The 19062-nt window shown below is 44.6% G+C and overlaps 1 pseudogene; it reads right to left on the bottom strand.

Moving 5' to 3' along the window:
• Positions 1 to 1577: 1577 nt before the first annotated feature.
• Positions 1578 to 7899, bottom strand: LOC116857079 (annotated as a pseudogene).
• Between the last annotated feature and the right edge of the window lie 11163 nt (positions 7900 to 19062).

Below are 19062 nucleotides of genomic sequence, written 5' to 3'. Positions count from 1 at the left end.
GGAGGTCAAGGCCAACAAGCACCAGATCAAGCAGGTTGTTCAAGAAGCTCTATGACATTGATATAGCCAAGGTCAACACCTTGATCAGAACTGATGGCAAGAAGAAGGCATATGTTCGACTGGAACCTGACTATGATGCTTTGGATGTTGCCAACAAAATTGGGATCATCTAAACTGAGTCCATCTGGCTAACTCTAAATATAAATTTTTTCACCAAAAAAAAAAAAAGGAACTCATGAAAATCACTCCAGCTTGGAGCTCCATCTCATAGGTCACCTGTCATAGGTCTAAAGCACCCTGTTAAATATTTGCATAACAGTCTGTCCTATGAAAAATGTGCCATAATTTATTTATCTATTCCTCATTGACAGGAATTTCCTTTTTTTTCTGTACAAGCAATAAATATTCTTGTATATATGTCCTTACATACAGGTGCTTTCATTTTTGTGAGATAAACTCTGAGAAATGAAATGCTCCTAATTTTAATATCTTAATTTTAATAGATGCTGCCAGATCACTTTCCAAAATAGCTGTCATCAATTAAAGTTCCACATAGAAACCAGCGGAAGACATTTCCAGTGTTTTAATTTTTGCATACCTGGTAGTTATAAAGTGACGGCTCATTGTTACTTCTTTTACTGAAGTATAATTGACATATAACATTGTATTAGTCTCAGGTGTATAATGTAATGATTCAATATTTGTATATATTGCAAAATGATCACCCCTATAAACCTAGTTAACATCAGTCACCGTGTACAGTTGCAAAATTTTGTGTGTGATGAGAACTTATAAGATCTACTTTTTAAGCAATTTTTAATTATGCAGTATAATCATATTAACTATAGTCACCATGTCCTACATCACCACTGCTACTTTAATTTACATTTCCCTGACTGCTTCAGAATTATATATATTTACTGTTTGTTGATCATTTAAATCTGCTCTCTTGCAGATTATTATCTTCTTAGTTTCTTTCCTTATTTTCCTATCAGTTGTTTGTCCAATTCTTGTCAATTTGTATAAACTCTTTACATATGATAGATTTAACCCTATCTATTAACTGCAAATATTTTCCCAAATCTATTTGTATGTATTGACTTAATTTTTAGTACCTCCTACTGTATGTAAGTTTTTGATCGCTCTGTTCTGCTTTTAAAACTTCTGGTTTTCCAGGGCACCTGGGTGGCGCAGTTGGCTGAGTCTTTGACTCTTGGTTTCGGCTCAGGTAGTGATCTCAGGATTGTGAGATTGAGGCCCATGTCTGGCTCTTTGCTGGCACAGTCTGTTGAGATTTCTCTTTCCCTCTTCCTCTGCCCCTCCTATTCATGCTCTAGCTCTCTCTCTCAAATAAATAAATAAATAAATAAATAAACTTCTGGCTTTCTAGCTTCAGTTTGGATGGTCGCCTTGTCTCTAGATTAAAGACATACACTCTTGGATGTAATTTTTATTTTTTTCACATTTTAAATCATTAAGCCATCTGAAATTTATTTATTTATTTATTTATTTATTTATTTATTTATTTATTTAGAGGAGGCTGACTGCTTTATTGCTTTGCAGGTGAGGGCAGGGGCTCAGGAGCGCTTGGTGGGGCTGGCCAGCTTCCTCTTCATCATCACAGGCTTCTGGCTACGCAGGATGGCACTGGCTCCGCGAATGACAGCCATGCGCAGATCTGGGCGGCTCTTGTTCTTGCGGATCATGTGCGGGACACTGCTGAGGGTGGACCTGGCGTTCTTGTTGATGGTGGTCCTTCACGTAGGAGGTGGCAGGTTTCCGCTGGCCGGATCTGAACTTCATGACCACCACCACGCCCTTGCCTCGGTCTCTGGCTCCACGCCCATGGTGTTGCGGTGAATCAGCCCGTTGTAGCTGAACAAGTTGAGGGCTTTCAGGTTGTTGGGCTCAGTGCTGTAGGCCAGTTGTTCCTCTTGATCAGGAAGCTGGAGCAGTTTTGCACGACCATCCGCTGCAGGTGGGCCGGCGTGGCGGCGGCGGCTCCTCTCGCTAGGGCAGCCGGAGACGGAAAGAGCTGAAATTTATTTTTGTTTTTATTTCTCACAAATTGAAATACCAACTTTATTGTTTTATTTCTTGCTTATTTTATAATCTATTTCTGGATTTTTTTCTCATCTAAATATTTTTTATTTATTTTTATTAACACATAATGTATTATTTGCCCCAGGGGTACAGGTCTGTGAATCATCAGGCTTACACACTTCACAGCATACCCTCCCTAGTGTCCACACCCCGCACAACCCCCTGCAACCCTCAGTTTGTTTTGTAAGATTAAGAGTCTCTTATGGTTTGTCTCCCTCCCCATCCTGTCTTGTTTCATTTTTTCCTTCCCTACACCACAACCCCCCACCCTGCCTCTCAAATTCCTCATATTTATTTCTGGATTTTCTCTTCTGTTTCACAGACCTATTTATTTACATTTATGGAAGTAACACACTAATTTGTTTATAGGAACTTTATAGCATGTTGTGTGTGATATTTGGTAAGGCTCACTCTGTTGTTGTTGTTTTTTTTTTAAATATACCAAATATATATATAGTCTCAGACATTTTTTTTAAATATAAAGCATAAAAAAATAAAATAAAATATAAAGCATAAGATCATTTTATCCAGTTCAAATAATTCTATTGGGATTTGAATGGGAATTATACTATATTTACAGATACTGATTCTGGGAAAATCAAATTGGCATGATACCAAGTCTCTCCGTCTGAAAATATTTTATCTGTCTCTGTTTGTTCTAATCTTACTTTATAGTTATGTTTTTTAATAAAATCTTACAATTTTCTTCACTTTGGTCTTTGCCTTTCTTATTAACCTCATTCCTTAGCATTTTCTAGTTTGTGTATGGAACACTTTTTTCATTTTCATTTGTCATATACATTGCTGGAATAGAAACCATTGCTTTTTGTATATTTACCTTGAATCCTGCTACCTTAACAAATTCTCTTATACACTTTGGTAAGTTTCTAATTAGAGCCTACTGAATTTTCTAGAAATTCAGTAATCCCCTCAGCATAAAAAGAGGACATTTTATCTTATCTTTTCTAATGTTTATAGTATTTTTTGGCTCATTTCATTTACCGGAGTGAAATACTTGTGTAATTATAATGAGAGCAAGCATCTCTGTCTTGTTACTAACTTCCAATCTAAACATTTTTAGGCATTTGGCATTCAGGTTAATAATGTCTTTATTTTTTGTTGTATTTGTGTAACCTAGTATTTAATTCTTTGGTGCATTTATTATAATTAAGTCATTATTGTATTCATATTTCAGTAATTTAGTTTACTATTTTACTTAGGTTTTACAGACTTGATATCAAGCGTTCTTTAAGCATTTACTGATGGGATCACATAATTTTTCCATTCATGTATTGATACACTGGATAATGTTAATAAACTTCCAGATATGGAGCTAGTCTGCATTCCCTGAATAAACCCTACTTCAGTTTGGCCTATTTTTCTTTGATGCATCATTAGAGGCTACTCACTCATAGTTTAGATTGACTGTTCCCTTCTAGAGACATATGTGAGATTGGCCTATGCCTTTTATAAAATAGTCTCCTTTTCAGTTTTTGATATTAAAGTTATGCTGTCATCATAAAATAAATCAAGAGAGCTCTCCATCTTCTCATAGGGTCAAGAGTAGGTTATCTGACACTGACCTGCTGTGTCAGTTTCAAATAAAAATCACTTGTGACTTTATTAGGTCCTGATTATTTACTAAGTCATAGTTGTCACTTTCGTAATTCTTCTACCATAATTGCTATTCAAGTGTTCTGCTTCCTCTGGTGTCAATTTTGGTAATTTGCGTTTTCTAGGAAATCATTCATTTCTTCTAGATTTTTAAAATCATTGCCCAAAAGTTCCATATATTAATTTCTTGTATTTTAATTTTTCTTGCATTTGTGTTTTTGCTTACTTTCACATTACTAAGCTCTTTCTTCCTTAATCAAATTTGTGAAGACATATTTCATGATGTTGTGTTTTCAAAGTACTTGGCTTTAGACTTATTGTCACTCTCTCTTATTTGAAATGTTTTCCTATTTCTTTAGTTTCAACTTCTGTCTTGATGAGTTTCTTATTCTAGATTTTTAAAAATGTCTTTTGTTTATTGGTTTTAATTTCTCGAACTCTGAACTGTCTTGATGTTAATTTTAAATAAATAAGACATTTAACACTATTAATTTTTACCAGTATGACTTTGTCTGACCATGGGTTATGTATAAAGTGTTCTTTTAATTGACTTCTTCAGAAGTTGCAATATCCCTTTTTTTTTTTTTAAAGATTTTATTTATTTATTTGAGAGAGAGGCAGTGAGAGAGAGCATGAGCGAGGAGAAGGTCAGAGGGAGAAACGGACTCCCCATGGAGCTGGGAGCCCGATGCGGGACTCGATCCTGGGACTCCGGGATCATGACCTGAGCCGAAGGCAGTCGTCCAACCAACTGAGCCACCCAGGCGTCCCTGCAATATCCCTTTTGATTTCTCTCTCAATCTAAGGATTTTTCTAAGATTAGATATTGTAATTTCTAAGTAGTTAAGATTTGGGCCATTTTTAAAAATTATATGCCTCTAATTTTATTAAGATAATGATTAGAGAATGTGGCCTCTATTTTATAGTTACATAATCTCTACTTTTTAGAATAATTCAAAACATTTCTTTTGGGGAAAGAACATGATCAATATTTTATGTAGTTTTTGAACATAGAAGAAGTATATTCTTTACTTAAAGCAATTATAAATTTTACATATAGCCACGATTATTGAGTTTTTAAAAATTATATACATCTATATTTAATTTAATAGGTGTGAAATGTTTGAATGGAATTATACTGAAATCTTTGAGAGAGAAAGAGTGAGCAGGTGCATGTGGATGGGTGGGGGAGGCAGATGGGGAGGGACAAGCAGGCTCCAGGCCTGCACAGAACCCCACATGGGGCTTGATCTCATGATGTCACCTCCCTGAGATCACTACCTGAGCCCAAACCAAAAGTCCGCTGCTTAACTCACTGAGCCACCCAGGCACCCCGTGTATAATTTTAAAAATCAAATTCTTTTTACATTTCTAATAGCTTAGCTTTATATGTTTAGTTGACACATTGTTTTGCTCATACAATTTATGAAATATCTTCAAATTCACCACTTATGTTATACATTGTCCCTTTCTTGTCCTGTTTAGTGTTTAACCTTAAATTTTACTTTGGCTAATATTGAATATTGTTCCCACTCTTGCCGTTTATTCGTTTGCATTTGCTTGGCATTCTTCTTCCCATTCTTTTCATTTGAATCTTTCATTGTCAATTTCTTTTAAGTATATTTATTTAAGTAGTTTATAAATGTTTTTGGCTTTTAACCCTCTCTGATAAGCTCTGTCTTTTAAAGATATAATTCAGTTTTTTCCCAAATGATTTGAAAACTTACAATCCTGCTTTTTTCTTCACTTTTGTGTTGCTTTATAATTGTGATTTATCTTACATTGTTTTTTCTTTTTCTGTATGTTCATTGGTTTGATCAAATTGTTGCCCATCTTATTTTTCCCCTTGTTAATTTGTACCTCCTAATAAACTTGTTACATTCTATTAACGTTTTCTGTCACTTTCCTTGTACTTATAATCATTTATTTTCATATTATTATTATTATCATTATTATTAGCAAGGTATTATTTTACCAAGCAAGACATTCTATTTTCACATTGCCTTCCCATCTTTGTTACCCCGTGACATAATACCTTTAGGATACCTTCCCATACTCCTTCCCCTTCAGATTCCCCTCTCCCAATCTTGGAAGAGACATTTAGAATGTCTCTCACTTCTGTCCCCACCCACTGCCCCTGCCGACCTAGTGTTGCTCAGATAGTTTAGTGTTTTTAGGTCTGGATGCTGTTAGAATGTCCCTTGAAATGTCTCTTTTCAGTTTTCAGATTCTGAATTTAAGGTATATATATTTCACATTTCCAGAGAACCCATAATTCTCTAACCAGGAATTTTCTCCTGGTTTTTTGTTGTTGTTGTTGTTTTGTTCTTTTTTTTGTTTTTCTTAAATTTAGCGATTATCTTTTTGCTATGGGATCCCTTCTTTGTTTTCTTCTAGATCCCCTACATTTGCTCGTCAGGTCTCCTGGTTCCATCCCCCAGCTCTCTAGAGTTTTCTTTCACTGTTTTCATCTCTTTATATTTTTCTCTGTGCATTAGTGTATAATATTTTCACCTGACTCTCAAGTCCACTAATTCACATCTCAACAGTGTTATCTTTTCCTTTGTTTCACTTGCCACACTAGAAAGTTGGAAAAACCACATTTCAGCTTCAGAAAGTCTTTTTGTGTGCGTTTGCTGCTTTTGATTGCCAAGAAGTGCTCTGTTTTTCTGTTTAGTCTCAGCGATGAGGAATTTGAAAGCTGACATGGCCAAGATAAATTACAATACAAAAGAATGATATGTGTGACTTTTGAGCAATGATTGTAAAGTCTGGAAGAGACGGATCATTTCATAGCAAATAAATTTTAAAATTGACTGCAGAAGAAATGGAGCACTTGAAAAGAGCAATTATCATAGAAGAGAAAATAAAGTGATTAGATTGTACACTTCAAATTAATATTACAGTGTATGTTAAGTAACTGGAATTTAAATAAAAACTTAAAAAATTTTTTTTTAGACAACATCTTCTTCCTTTAAGATATCAGTCTTCTCGACAACAACAACAAAAAGAAAAGAAAAAAAAGAAAAAGAAAAAGAAAATGACTAGAGATGTACCATTTAGTAAATAACTAGGATCCAGTGAGACTACAGCTGGGTTTTTATCTAACATTTAGGGATCAAGAGGAACTCTCCTCGGTGAGGTATGCATTTTTTTTCTGACAGACTATCCTCTCTGGGCCCCCTTAGTGGGGGCACAGGTGGGAGTCTCCAGCAAGGAGACTGAGATGGACAGCAGCCTGCAGATCTATTAGGGGAGTTCTCTTGGGCTCGTCCCCAGAGAAGGGGAAGGAAGCAGGATTAAGAGGAGAAGTTGAACTGTGAGGGGCAGTCTCCACAAAGCTTGATTTAATGGAGAGCTGGTCCTTCAGGCTTGTCCAGAGCTAAGATGAGGGGGTGAGATTTTATACTGTTGCACCCCATCAGGTATCAGTGTTATCTGTCCTGGGAAGTGGGTATGACCTTGGATATGCCAAAGCAATTTCCAAAGAGGGCTGACTAGTAGTTGAGTACTGTCTGCCTACAGGTCTCCCCAGAAGCTCAAGAAAGGAGAGGGAGGGAGGGCAGAAGATCTCCATTCTTACAGGGGAGGCTAGGTGACATACTATAGCATCCACTGTGGATGGGCCATTATTTTTCTTTGTGCCCCACCCCCCTGAGTTTCTGTCTTTTATTGGAATATCACAAGTTCTAAACTGGTGGTTGGTGAGTAGTCCTGTCACTGTGGGCCACTGAAGCAAGCAAGGTGACCATCACTTTGAGGTGTGTGGAAGACATCTCCTGAACCCTTTTTCTCTTTCAGTCACCAGAGCATGGAGAACTCAGTCCATTTATTCAGCTGTCTCTTGACCAGGAAGATGGGAGCTGGGGAAGGGGAGGGATGGCTTATCCCTTGGTCCCCTGGAGGATAGATTTCTGCAGGTAAGCTCTTCTCATAGCCTGTTGCTTTATGATGCCTGCCAGCTTCACCATCCTTTATCCTGGAGGAGAAAGTCCTATATCACTTCCCTTGACCATGATCCCCATGGTGCCCAGGGCTTTCCACAGGCCACCACAGGTCCCAGCTGATATTTAACCTGGGAGAGTCAAATTGATGAGAGTTGATAGTGGAGAAGAAGGGGGCCGCAAACAGGCTACCTTTTCCTTGAAGTCCCTTCCTCTCCACCTTTCTCACCTTGTCCATGAGAACCATGTAAAATATTTTGTTAGTTGAGTAGCTGAAATCAACATGCTAACTCAGGAGCCAGTGGCCCCAGTGGGTACTGGGCTGGAGGCAAACAAGAAATGAATGCATTCTGGTCCTTAATTGCATGCCCATCCCTAGGTTAGGACCTCTGGGGATCTCTGAAAGGAAAAATTAGCAAGCTCCCGGAGACAGTGCTCTCTGTGTATACTTCCATCCAAAGAGATCAGTGTTTATGTATTTAAGTAAAGCTTTATGTCTTATACATGAGCGTGAGCAGGTGGAAATATTTACTCAGCCTGAATCCCTAGTTGCAGATCTCTCTATGATCCAGACCCTTTGAAATTCAAACATATTCACGAGGCTGAAACATAGATGCTCTTTATTAAGACCAAAAAGCTGTCTAAAAAAATAACTCAAAAGCCCATCTATATGCGTGGCAATAAACATGTTAATTGAACTATCCCTATGGGAGCCCTGAGTTGGTAAATCCCGAGAAGGGCCACTCCAGCACCTACAGCTGGGGCAAGGACTAAACTCTGCCACCAGTCCCGACTGTGCCATCACCACCAAGAGAAAGGAAGAAGAGCCATGAGAGGCGGAAAGACAGAGCCATAGGTGCACAGGGAGCTCTGAGCACGGATGTTGGAAAGAGACAGACAAAAGGCAGGGTCACAGCCAAGGACAAAAGCTAAAGCGTGCTCTGGGGCGGCAGGCAGTGTCAGGGAAACTCCAGTATCAAATGAGCTGAGGTTTGGAAGAAAAAATGTCAAGGACACTAGAAAATTAATTCCTTTTTTCATTTCATTTGGACCTGGGAAGAAATGGATTGGGTGCTGTTTTGGGGGGCTGTCGGGGTTCTCTGCCACAGCTGTCAGGTTCCCCTAGCTGGCAGGGGAGGGAGGTATGTGACACCCACACCGCTCTGACTGTTTTCCTGAGGATGTTCACAGGAGTAGGAAGGATGAAGGGCTTGGTGCAAGAGGGGAAGCTCAGGAAACCTGGAAAGATGAAGAGGGTACAGGAGCTATAAGGGGGCAGAGAGGTGGGGAAGAGCCCACCTGCAGGCCAGCCCAGCTAGAGCCCCCCAGACATTCCAGTCATTCAAGTCCTAGGCTCACACAGCTTATTTCAAACAGGAAAAGAACTTGGTAATATGACCTCAAGGAATCCACTGTCCAGAATCTCTCAAGACAGAAAGTATGAGAGAGAGAGAGCAAGCACTTCCTCCAACAAGGGCAGTGCTGACGTGTGAAACTGGAAAACAGAACAAAGTCCATTTCCAAATACAAAGCTGAAGGCCATTGACCTCAGTGTTAATCCCCAGAAAACCGTCTGAGTCCCGAGTCCCGTGGTTGAGCGGTCCGTTTCTTTCTTTCTTTCTTTCTTTCTTTCTTTCTTTTTTTTTAAGTTTGAGGAAACGTTGTTTTTTTTAAGATTTTTATTTATTTATTTGTCAGACAGAGAGAGAGAGCGCACTGGCAGACAGAGGCAGAGGGAGAAGCAGGCTCCCTGCCAAGCAAGGAGCCCGATGTGGGACTTGATCCCAGGATGCTGGGATCATGACCTGAGCCGAAGGCAGCTGCTTAACCACGAGCAGTCCATTTCTAAGTGCTTAAGGAGGAAAGCACTTAAGGAAGAGCCCAGTAAGGGCTCATCAAGTATGCCAGATACAGGTGCTGGTGTTTGCAAAGGGCAAATCCTGGCTGATGAGAGTACCTGAACTTCTGGGAAGCATTTCTCAGCCTCTCACGATAGCCTGGTCCATAATGCAGAAGCCTGTGGGCTGCACGGCAGGAGGAGGATTTGTGGGGGTGCCAAAGACATGTCGGCAAAGAGTGTCGATGAGTGGACGGGGTCTACCCTTCCACTCTACCACAAGGACCTGTTTTTAGCCAGGCTCTGCTTTACTTACTAGGCAGAGAGGTAAGCACAGTGATTACAGCAGTTTTTGACTTGAATGAATGAACTTTGAATGAACTTCAATGAACCTGTCTCAGTCACTTAGCAGGTATGTGACCGAAAAAACTTCCTTCCTTTTTGTGAACCTCGGTGTCCCCATCTGTCAAGTGGGAGATAATTCTACCCCTACCTACAAAATTTGTACATACAGACATATATGCATGTATAAATATAAAATATGCATATATAAAAATATTTATGTATAAAGAAAATATGAAATGCATATATACATACAGAAATAGATGTTATATATATGAAGATTAGTATGTCTGTAAACATACACAACACATGTGCTTAGCACAGGTGTGGGGTGTTGTGTGCACTGGACCAGTGGCTGTTGGGTGCTGGTGGTTTGTCCTAGCACACAAGTGCCTCTTCCTCCAGGAGGAAGGGGCAGGAGATTATGTCCTTGAAGGGCAGGTTGGGGTGGCCCCAGGGTGCGAATGCATGCGTGAGAACAATAAGGACTTTATGAAAGGGGAATATTTAAGGTTGGAGTAAGTCTAAAAGAAAATAATAAATCCCGAGCGATTTGCTAAATGAGAATGGATTGCGGCACTCGGGCCAGAGGGAAATTTAAGAGTTAGTGCAGCAATTCCAGCCCTCCCAGAGTTATAGGGCGCACCGGAGAGTCTTTAACCGATGCCCTGTAGCCGGAAGAGTAATTCACCAGGCTGGGCTGTACATCTAAAGAGAACCCTGCTTGAGACCAAACTGTTTTTTCTTCCAAATTAAAAAGCAATTTACATCCCTAAATCACAGGCTGCTGAGCTCTCCCCAACACCACTATGCAAATCTTATTCTATAGGCAGATAAATTGAGACGGCAGTTAAAAAAAAAAAAAAATCATAGCTCCGTACACTTAAACCTTTTCTGCTTTTCTGCTCTCTCTCTCTCCGCCTAGGGCAGAGCAGAGTGCACGCTCCGACCTCCACCGCTTCCAGAGTCCGGCGGTATCTGCCCCCACGCTCAGTCCATTCACTGGCTAAGCATCTGCTGAGTGTGGGACAAAGTCCTGGCCCCCATCTGAACTGTCAGCTTAGGATGGGAAGCAGAGAGCTAATCAAGTCCCAGGCGTGCAGCTGGATCCCAAGGAAGAATTAGATGATATTAAAATAAAATGGGGGAAATGAATAGCTATATGGCGTCTCTAATGCATGATGGGCTCTTAAGCGGCAATTCTCACAAAAGAAAGCCCACTCAGGATCAATATCCGCATGTTATCAGTGCAGATACTATCTGTGTGGTGAGACTTGACACTTGAGACTTGGCTCTGATTTGTGCAGAGCGGCTTATGTGCCCACCCTCTGGACCTTCGTGGTGGTACCATGATTGGCAAGCCCGTGGTGAGCTTCAACTCCAAGGGAGTGTGTACATTTGTGTGCATACGCGTGTGTGTGTGTGTGTGTGTGTGTGTGTGTGTTTGCGGAAGGTATAGTCAGAAGAGAGGAAAGCTAGTCTGACAAAAGCGATCAGGATCACTATGTGTGACATTGTGAAAAGGAGGCAAAGGTGTCCATACAGACCACTGGGGCTGGATTTGGGCTGGGCCGATCTGCTATTTTCAAATGTGTGGTCTAATGACTGCCAGCATAGGAATCACCCAGGAAAGCTTGCTGAAACGCAGCTTCATAGGCCTGACCTCAGCCCTAGAGTCCGGACTCCCCGATGGGGTCCCAGGGATCTGCCTGTTTAGCAAGCCTCAGAAGGACCAGATGGATATCTCAACAGTTTGGGGATATAGGGGTTGAGACATATCTCACCTACATCTTTCTTGTGCCTGGCTCTGTGCTAGGTGCCTCGAGATACATGAGACATAATTGCTGACTTCGGGTATCTACGGAGGGCAGGAGTTAAGTGTGTTGATTTCTGAACCTTCCCAGAGAGCCTAGGCATGTGTTATTCACAGATTAAATTCTTCATAATTGAGAATGAATGAATGAATGAATGAATGGCATTTGTAGGACCACCACCAGGGGGCTCATGCTCTGCCTGGGGTGAAAGACAACTGCATCCCCTCCTCCCCTCCAGCTTGCTCCCTCCTGGCTTCTCTTGGCCAAAGAGGATAATAAAGCATGTTGGGTTATTTATTTATTTATTTGAGAGAGAGAGAAAGTTAGAGGCAGAGCATGAGGGGGAATGAGGAGTGCAGAGGCAGAGGGAGAAGCAGACTCCCCACTGAGCATGGAGCACCACGTGGGTTTCTATCCCAGGACCCTGAGAACAGACCCTAAGGCAGATGCTTAACCAACTAAACCCCCCGGGCATCCCAGATGTGAGTTTTAGAAAACCCTTTGGGCTGCAGGGACTTCATGTTCAGCTCTGCAGGCAGTGCCAGACCCATAGTGGGCACCCCAGAAATGCTGGCTGAATATGTGGCTGGCAGTCTTGCCAGCTGAGCCCTGATGGGGTTCCCAAACTGCCCGACCAGTCCAGACGTCCCCGGCACCCACACCCCCACCACCATGGGTGGCCTGACACCCAACACTGTGTCCTCATTTTCTTCTGTTTTCCTGTCCCCCAGGCCCTCGCTGCACTCCCCTCCCGGGATCTGCCCAGTTCTGCTGAGAAGGTAAAGACTCCGCAGCCATGGGCTCTCCCTTGGGCAGCCCCTCTGGGGCATAGGGCTTCCTGCTTGCTTCCTGGGTTTGCATCTGGGTCTCCTCTGGTTTCCCTCCCGGCTGCGGAGTCCTGGCCACGGCCCCTCATGCATAAGGACACAGCCCCTCTGGCAGCTTGGAAGGTGCTGCCTGGGTCCAGGCTGCATCTGGGACCTTGTGCCTTCTCAGTGGCCCGATGAGCACAGCCTGCCCATCCCCTCCCCACCCCGCAGATGTCTCCCACCCACCCTATCCCCCTCAGGGGCTGCAGAGTTTCTGGAGAACAAGGTGAGGGAGATGAGCTTCCTCGGGGAGCTGGGAATCTCTTTGGGAGAGCAGGTCTAGGCACAGCCAAGCCACCAGAGAGCCACGCAGAGCAGTTGGGACAAAAGATGGCTGAGGGCTGGAGGGACAGGCCTACAAGGGCCCTGTGGGAACCTGGGTGAGAGTGGGGGCCAGCCGAAGAGGAATCTCCACAGGGAGGTGGGAGGCAGGAGGTTGGTGTTGGAGCTGGGGGGAGGGGAGTTTGCAGGCTCAGGAGGACGGTGACAGGTCCCACTCCACCTCCCACATCTTCGGCTCAGATCATGGCCCCTGGTGCACCCAGCCCACAGTCCCTCCTGCTGCAGATGTCCCCATGCAGGTCCTCTCTCCTCGCTGCCCTGCCTCTGTGCTCCTCCACAGCTCTGCTGGGACCCTGCCCCGGACACAGTGACCTTCAGCTTTGAGCCTGGCTCTGCACTTACCCCCAGTGACACCTCAGTGCTTGGGCCTCGGGTTCCTCCATGTCCTTCCGTCAGAATGAGACCCAGAATGAGACAACAGAGTTGATATGATGCTCACGAGGTCCAGTTCCTGGCAGCTCCCTGCTCTCTACAAACACCTGTTTCTCCCCCAGTGTCTGGCTCCCCTCACTCGCCCTGTCCCGCTCCCACAGCCCCCACCCAACTCCTTCCAGCCTGTCTGCGCATCGCTGACACCTCTCCGTGGGCCAGGTGAGCCATCTGGGGCCTGGTGGGGCTGGCCCAGAATGGCGAAGCTTCCTTAACAGGGTGCTTTGGCATATTTGGTGAATAGGAGGCAATAGACCCGTGTATGTTGTGGCTGGAGGAAGAGGGTCTGCCCAGCTGCAGACGCTCCAACCCCAGAGCAACATGACACACCTGTCCCGCTGAGGACGGGGAAGTGTGACAGCTGGCCACACAGGTACTGGGTCATATCCTACTTGGGAATCCTCCTCAGCTGTGTGACTTCCAGCAAGTCAGTCCACCTCTCTGAGCCTCATACTGGCCAGGCAGAAAATGAAGACTATGTACGAACCATCCTCAAAGAGGGTGGTGTGAAGATGAAATGGAATTAATGCTGACAGCGTGTTTAGCATGGCACAGGGAACATGGGAAGCATGAAATGAATTACAGAAATCAGTAAATATGTGCATTTTCACAGCTGTGCCGAGCCCAAAGAACAGAATGCTCCTTAGGGTGTATGGGGCCCCAGGAAAATATTTGATTAAAAATGTGTTATCAAATCCATGTGGAATCTAATGATTTATTGATGAGGGCTTAGAATAATGGGCAGAGATGAGGCACTTAATTGTCTGTTGGCCTATCAGCGCCCGGGAAGATTCTTCAGAGAGCCCCAGCACTTCCTCTCCCCGTTCAGGTCCAGGAAGCCTCACTCTGTATTCTTTATTGACAAGAACGCATTCCTGGCTAATTTTATAGTTCCCACTGCAAGAAACAGGTGTTGATACCACAATGCCGTGGCTGGAACTCACAATGCCGTGGCTTTCTGGAGCCTGTGAGTCACTGAAGCCGTGTTCAGCTCTCTGGCTGTGCCGTTCCCCAGTGTCATTTCTATAACACCGGTGCACCCGTGGTCATGAAGCCGCATCAGCCGGTGCGGTCCATGAGCACACTGACTTCACCGACCCCCAGTCACTGTTGTGTGTCTACAAGTCCTGCTCCGGGACTGCGGGGAAACAGGACCAGTGATTCGTTTTCCGGTCATGTTAAAATTGCCACTTGGTATGTTGTCGCACAAACCCACAGCATGACTTCCATCTGCGTCTTCTCTTGAGCTCATTAGGCCGTAAGGACTGTACCCCTAGAATGTGAAGTCTCTCGCTCCACGACAGGTGAGCCAGCAGCCCAGTGCGTCTGCCCAAAGAGCGTCCCCGTTCCCTCTCTAGTCCGTCTTCAGAGGGCCAGGGGGAGCATGGTGTCCCCACCCCCATCAGACATAAGAGGCTGTATCACAGGGGATACACCAAAGCCTCAGGGGAGATAGGCACCCCTCCCACCGCCCTCGGGTGTCATAAAGCTGGGGCCACACCATCATGGAAAAGAACCAGTCCATGGGCCCAAGATGGTGGCTCAAACCCAAGGCTCTGTGATGGGCTGTGGGTAGCTCAGAGCCCCCACATCTATCTTCTGTCCGGCATGAATGAGAGTTACCCCAAATCAGTACATTCTAGAGGCCCCAGCTCATGCATTCAGTGAAAAGAATAGCATGCCAGCTGGCGATAGCCATCTGCTCCTCAGACCGCTCTCCTGGAACCATGGCCTGGCCGTGGGACCCTAAGATGACGATCCCCTGGGCATCTGAAACTCCTTCAGATGCTTTGCAGACCCCATGCAAAGAGTAGAGAATCTGAGAGCATCTGGAAGGGGAGAGACAGAGCCAGAGACTCCTGCCAGTCTAGGTCTAGAACACAGGTGCCCCGCATGAAGGCTCTGCCAGCTCTGAGGGTCTCAGATACTTAAGGAGACTTAAGAAAATGTCAAGGAGGGGGCTGCTGGAAGCTGGAACTCATGCAGGCCCAAACCAGGGGTTTGGCAGGGGTGCTTGCCCAAGCAGAACTCCCAGCCCCAGATGGTCCCAGGTACCCAAAAAAGATTCAGAGAATTCCAAGGAAGACATCCCAAATGGGACCCCTGAGGCATAGGGCCATGGAAGCTGGGTCTAGGCCTAAGGAAACTACTTCCCCCCCAAAATTAATAATAACCAATGAATGAGATTTTAAATCTAAGGGTCATGAAAAACCGAACCACATAAGAAGTTCTGGGCTTCATCCAGCGTTTGCCCTGGCTGCTGTGGGCCCGGCTGGGCTGAGGGGGGCAGACGGGTTTGGCTAGGGAGGTGATGGCTCAGGTTCCCCAGGGATGCTGCTGTTTGCAGATTGGAACTCAACAGGCTGGTGCTTCTCCCCCAGCTTTGCCTTTCTGTCCCAGGGCAGTGGTGCCCAACCGATTTGCACACTGGGGTGTCTTGTGATGTTTCCAGACCCATGCCAGACTAGTTAAGTCTGAATCACTGGGGGGCTTCTGCACTCAAGGGATGGATAAATGGAGGGAATGAGAACAGCAAGGTCTTTGGGGACATAAGGCTTGAGTTCAAATCCTGATTCCTCTGCCTATATGCTGTGTGACTTTGAGCAAGTTCATTAACCTCTCTGAGATTCTGTTCCCTTCTGTGTAAACGTGATACTAGGCCTCACAGGACTGTCATGAGTTCAGTTACCGAGACCATGGACTTCAGGCTGATATGTTCTGTACTTTACTGGCTGCATGAAAGTGGCTATTATCTGACCTCTCTTAAACCTTCATTTCTTGTTTTTAAATGGGCATAATAATATTCCTGCCCCCCACCACCACCCAAGGCTGTGGAGATAGAATAGGATCGTTTATTTTATTATTATTATTTTTCTAAAAGATTTTATTTATTTATTTGACAGACAGAGATCACAAGTAGGTAGAGAGGAAGGCAGAGAGAGAGGAGGAAGCAGGCTCCCTGCCGAGCAGAGAGCCCAATGCAGGGCTCCATCCCAGGACCCTGGGATCATGACCCGAGCTGAAGGCAGAGGCTTTACCCCACTGAGCCACCCAGGCACCCCAGGATCGTTTATTTTAAATACCTGACAAGTACCTGGCGCACTATTCGGAATTAAAAAAAAAAAAAAAAAGATTATTCTCCTGCCTATGGAAACTGCCTATAAGCAGCAGATGACCTCAGTCCTCCATCCAGCTTCTTCCTGTCTTCACTTCCTAGTTCCTTCCCAGTCCGCCTGCCCTGCCCCCCAGCCTGACAACACACACCTCATCAATCCTTCTCTCCCCTAACTGCTCCAGTCATATTAATCTTCCTTGTTCCTTCTTATCTCTGAGCGTTTGCTCCTGTCAGGTGCAACGGAATGATCTCCCCTCTCCTCTCCACCAGACTAGGATGAGCTCCTCACTCACGCCTTTGTCAAATTAAAATGTTCTCCATGAGGGAAAAAAAAAAATACGAGGAAGGAAAAGGACAAGCCAAAGGAATACATGTACATATTCATATCCAGGCAATAGGAAGAGCTCTTACAAATTAGTGAAAAAGAACAATAACTCAATTAAAAAAAAAAAAAAAAAGAGGGGTGGAACCCATAGGCAGTTTACAAAGAGGGAAGTACAAACTGGCAATAAATATGTGAAAAGAAGCTCAGACCCCCTCATCATTAAAAAATGCACATCGAAACAAGGATATGCCACTTTTCACTATTATCTTGACAAAAGAATGATGATAATCCAGTCAGGCAAGGGGATGGGGAGGAAGACACAGGTGGTACTATTAGGCGAATGCAAGTTGGTGCAGCCTGTTTGCCCTGAAGTTTGACAACTTTACCAAGATTTCCAAGGCTTCTCCTCTCTGAGAGTGATACCGCTGCTCAGAGCTGCTTTACAGTTTAATTGCTCATGCCTCTCTGTTCATTCAACAACTCTGTAGTCAGTTCTGTCTGTCTGTCCACAGGCATGGTCCTCGGCATTGGGATGCAGTGAGAGCAAAACAGAACAGCTACACCTCAATTCCTCTCTTCCTGCTGCTGTAACTTCAATCAACATGGATTTAGCACCTTACAGTTCTGCTGGACAGAAGCCCCAGAGTGAAGGTGTCCACAGGGATGCAATGGTTCTGGAGGCTCTCGGGGAGAACGCACCTCCTTGTCTTGCCCATTTTCTAGAGGCCCCTGCGCTCCTTTGCTCATGGCCCCTCACCCTTTCCCTGACTCTGACCTTCCTGCCTTCTTACAAGGACACTGTGACTACACTTAGGGCCCTCCTGGATAATGCAGAATGATCAGCGCATCTCCAGATCTTTCACGTAACTGCATCTGCAGAGTCCCTCCGGCCACCTAAGGTAGCCGACTCACGGATTCTGGGGATTGGGATGTGGACGTCTTTGGGGGTCCTTGTTCTGCCAACCACACAGCCTCATGGAGTTAATATTCTAGTGCTGAAACACAAAGATATCCATGGCAGCATTATTTGTAACAGCAGAGAACTTGAAAAGCCTAACTGATCATTAATAGCAGCCTCGTTAAATTGGTTATGATGCCTCCATTTAGTGGAATCCCAGGCTGCCGAACATCTGAGCAGGCTGGAGCTGTTTGTAGTCACAGGGATCCATCTCGCAGACACTTTGCTGAGTGAAAAAGTGACTGCAGGGCAGGATGAAGAGTTAGCTGACAACTGTGTGGAAAGAAAAGTACATACGCTTTGATATGCATAGAGTGTATTTGGAAAGATACACAAGAAACTGTTGAGCAGACCAGAATGGGATCGGGGGGTTTGAGTCTGGGTGAGACTCTTAATATATCTTGTGGTATTGCTTTCCTTTTTCGCCATTTGTAAAAATAACTTTTCAATTAAAAAAGGAAATCTAGCTAAGGAAAGGATAGAAATGAGACCATTCGTATCTCAGCGGGGATAGAAATGAGACCATCCATATCTAAGCGGGGGTGGGGGTGCGGCAACCCCCATCACTTCCCAAAAGATCTGTCCCCGGATCTCTTCAGACATGCCTGCCCTCCAGGGCATCCTAGAGCCTCCCGGGATTGGTCGGCCAGATTTGAAGCAGCAGACGCACCTGTCCTGGGAGGGCTGGCTACAGGGCTCTGGCAGCTAGCAGAGCACAGAGCGGGGTACCCAAAGGGATGTGAAGGGTGGCCGGAGAATAGCCAGGTGTTCATCGTTCATTCATTCATTCATTCAACAAATATGGACAGGAAGCCACTGTGTGCAGGGCAGGCAGGAAGAGCTTGGAGTCATCCCTGGGGGATGAGGGGCACTTACAGGATCCTCAGCTCTTAAAGTGGCCATCTCACTTCAGACCCATGAACCTTGGCCGGCACCCTGGTACTGGGAATTCTGGGTATCTGGGTACTCTGTCTCAGCTTGGCCTGCAGTTTTGCCGCAGACAATGATGAAGTCAGATTTTATTATATTATATTTTATTTATTTGTCAGAAAGAGAGAGAGGGCACAAACAGGAGGCACATCAGGCAGAGGGAGAAATAGCCTCCCCACTGAGTAAGGAGCCGATGCGGGACTCAATCCAAGGACCCCCGGATCATGACCTGAGCCAAAGGCAGACGCTTAACCAATTAAACCACCCAGGCATCCACAGATGTGAATTTTAGAAAACCCTCTGGGCTGCAGGGAGACACAGAGACCATAAGGGGCAAGAGTTGAGGCAAAGGACAAGCTGGAGGCTGGTTCAAAGAAAGGACGACAAAGGTCAGGATTAAGGCAGTGGCTCCTGGGAAGAGGGAAAGGGTCTGAGGGAAG

The sequence above is a fragment of the Lontra canadensis genome, unplaced genomic scaffold (genome assembly GCF_010015895.1).
Source record: "Lontra canadensis isolate GAN:19392208 unplaced genomic scaffold, GSC_riverotter_1.0 scaffold117, whole genome shotgun sequence".
NCBI classification, from domain to species: domain Eukaryota; kingdom Metazoa; phylum Chordata; class Mammalia; order Carnivora; family Mustelidae; genus Lontra; species Lontra canadensis.
This window is presented reverse-complemented; position numbering and strand designations above follow the sequence as displayed.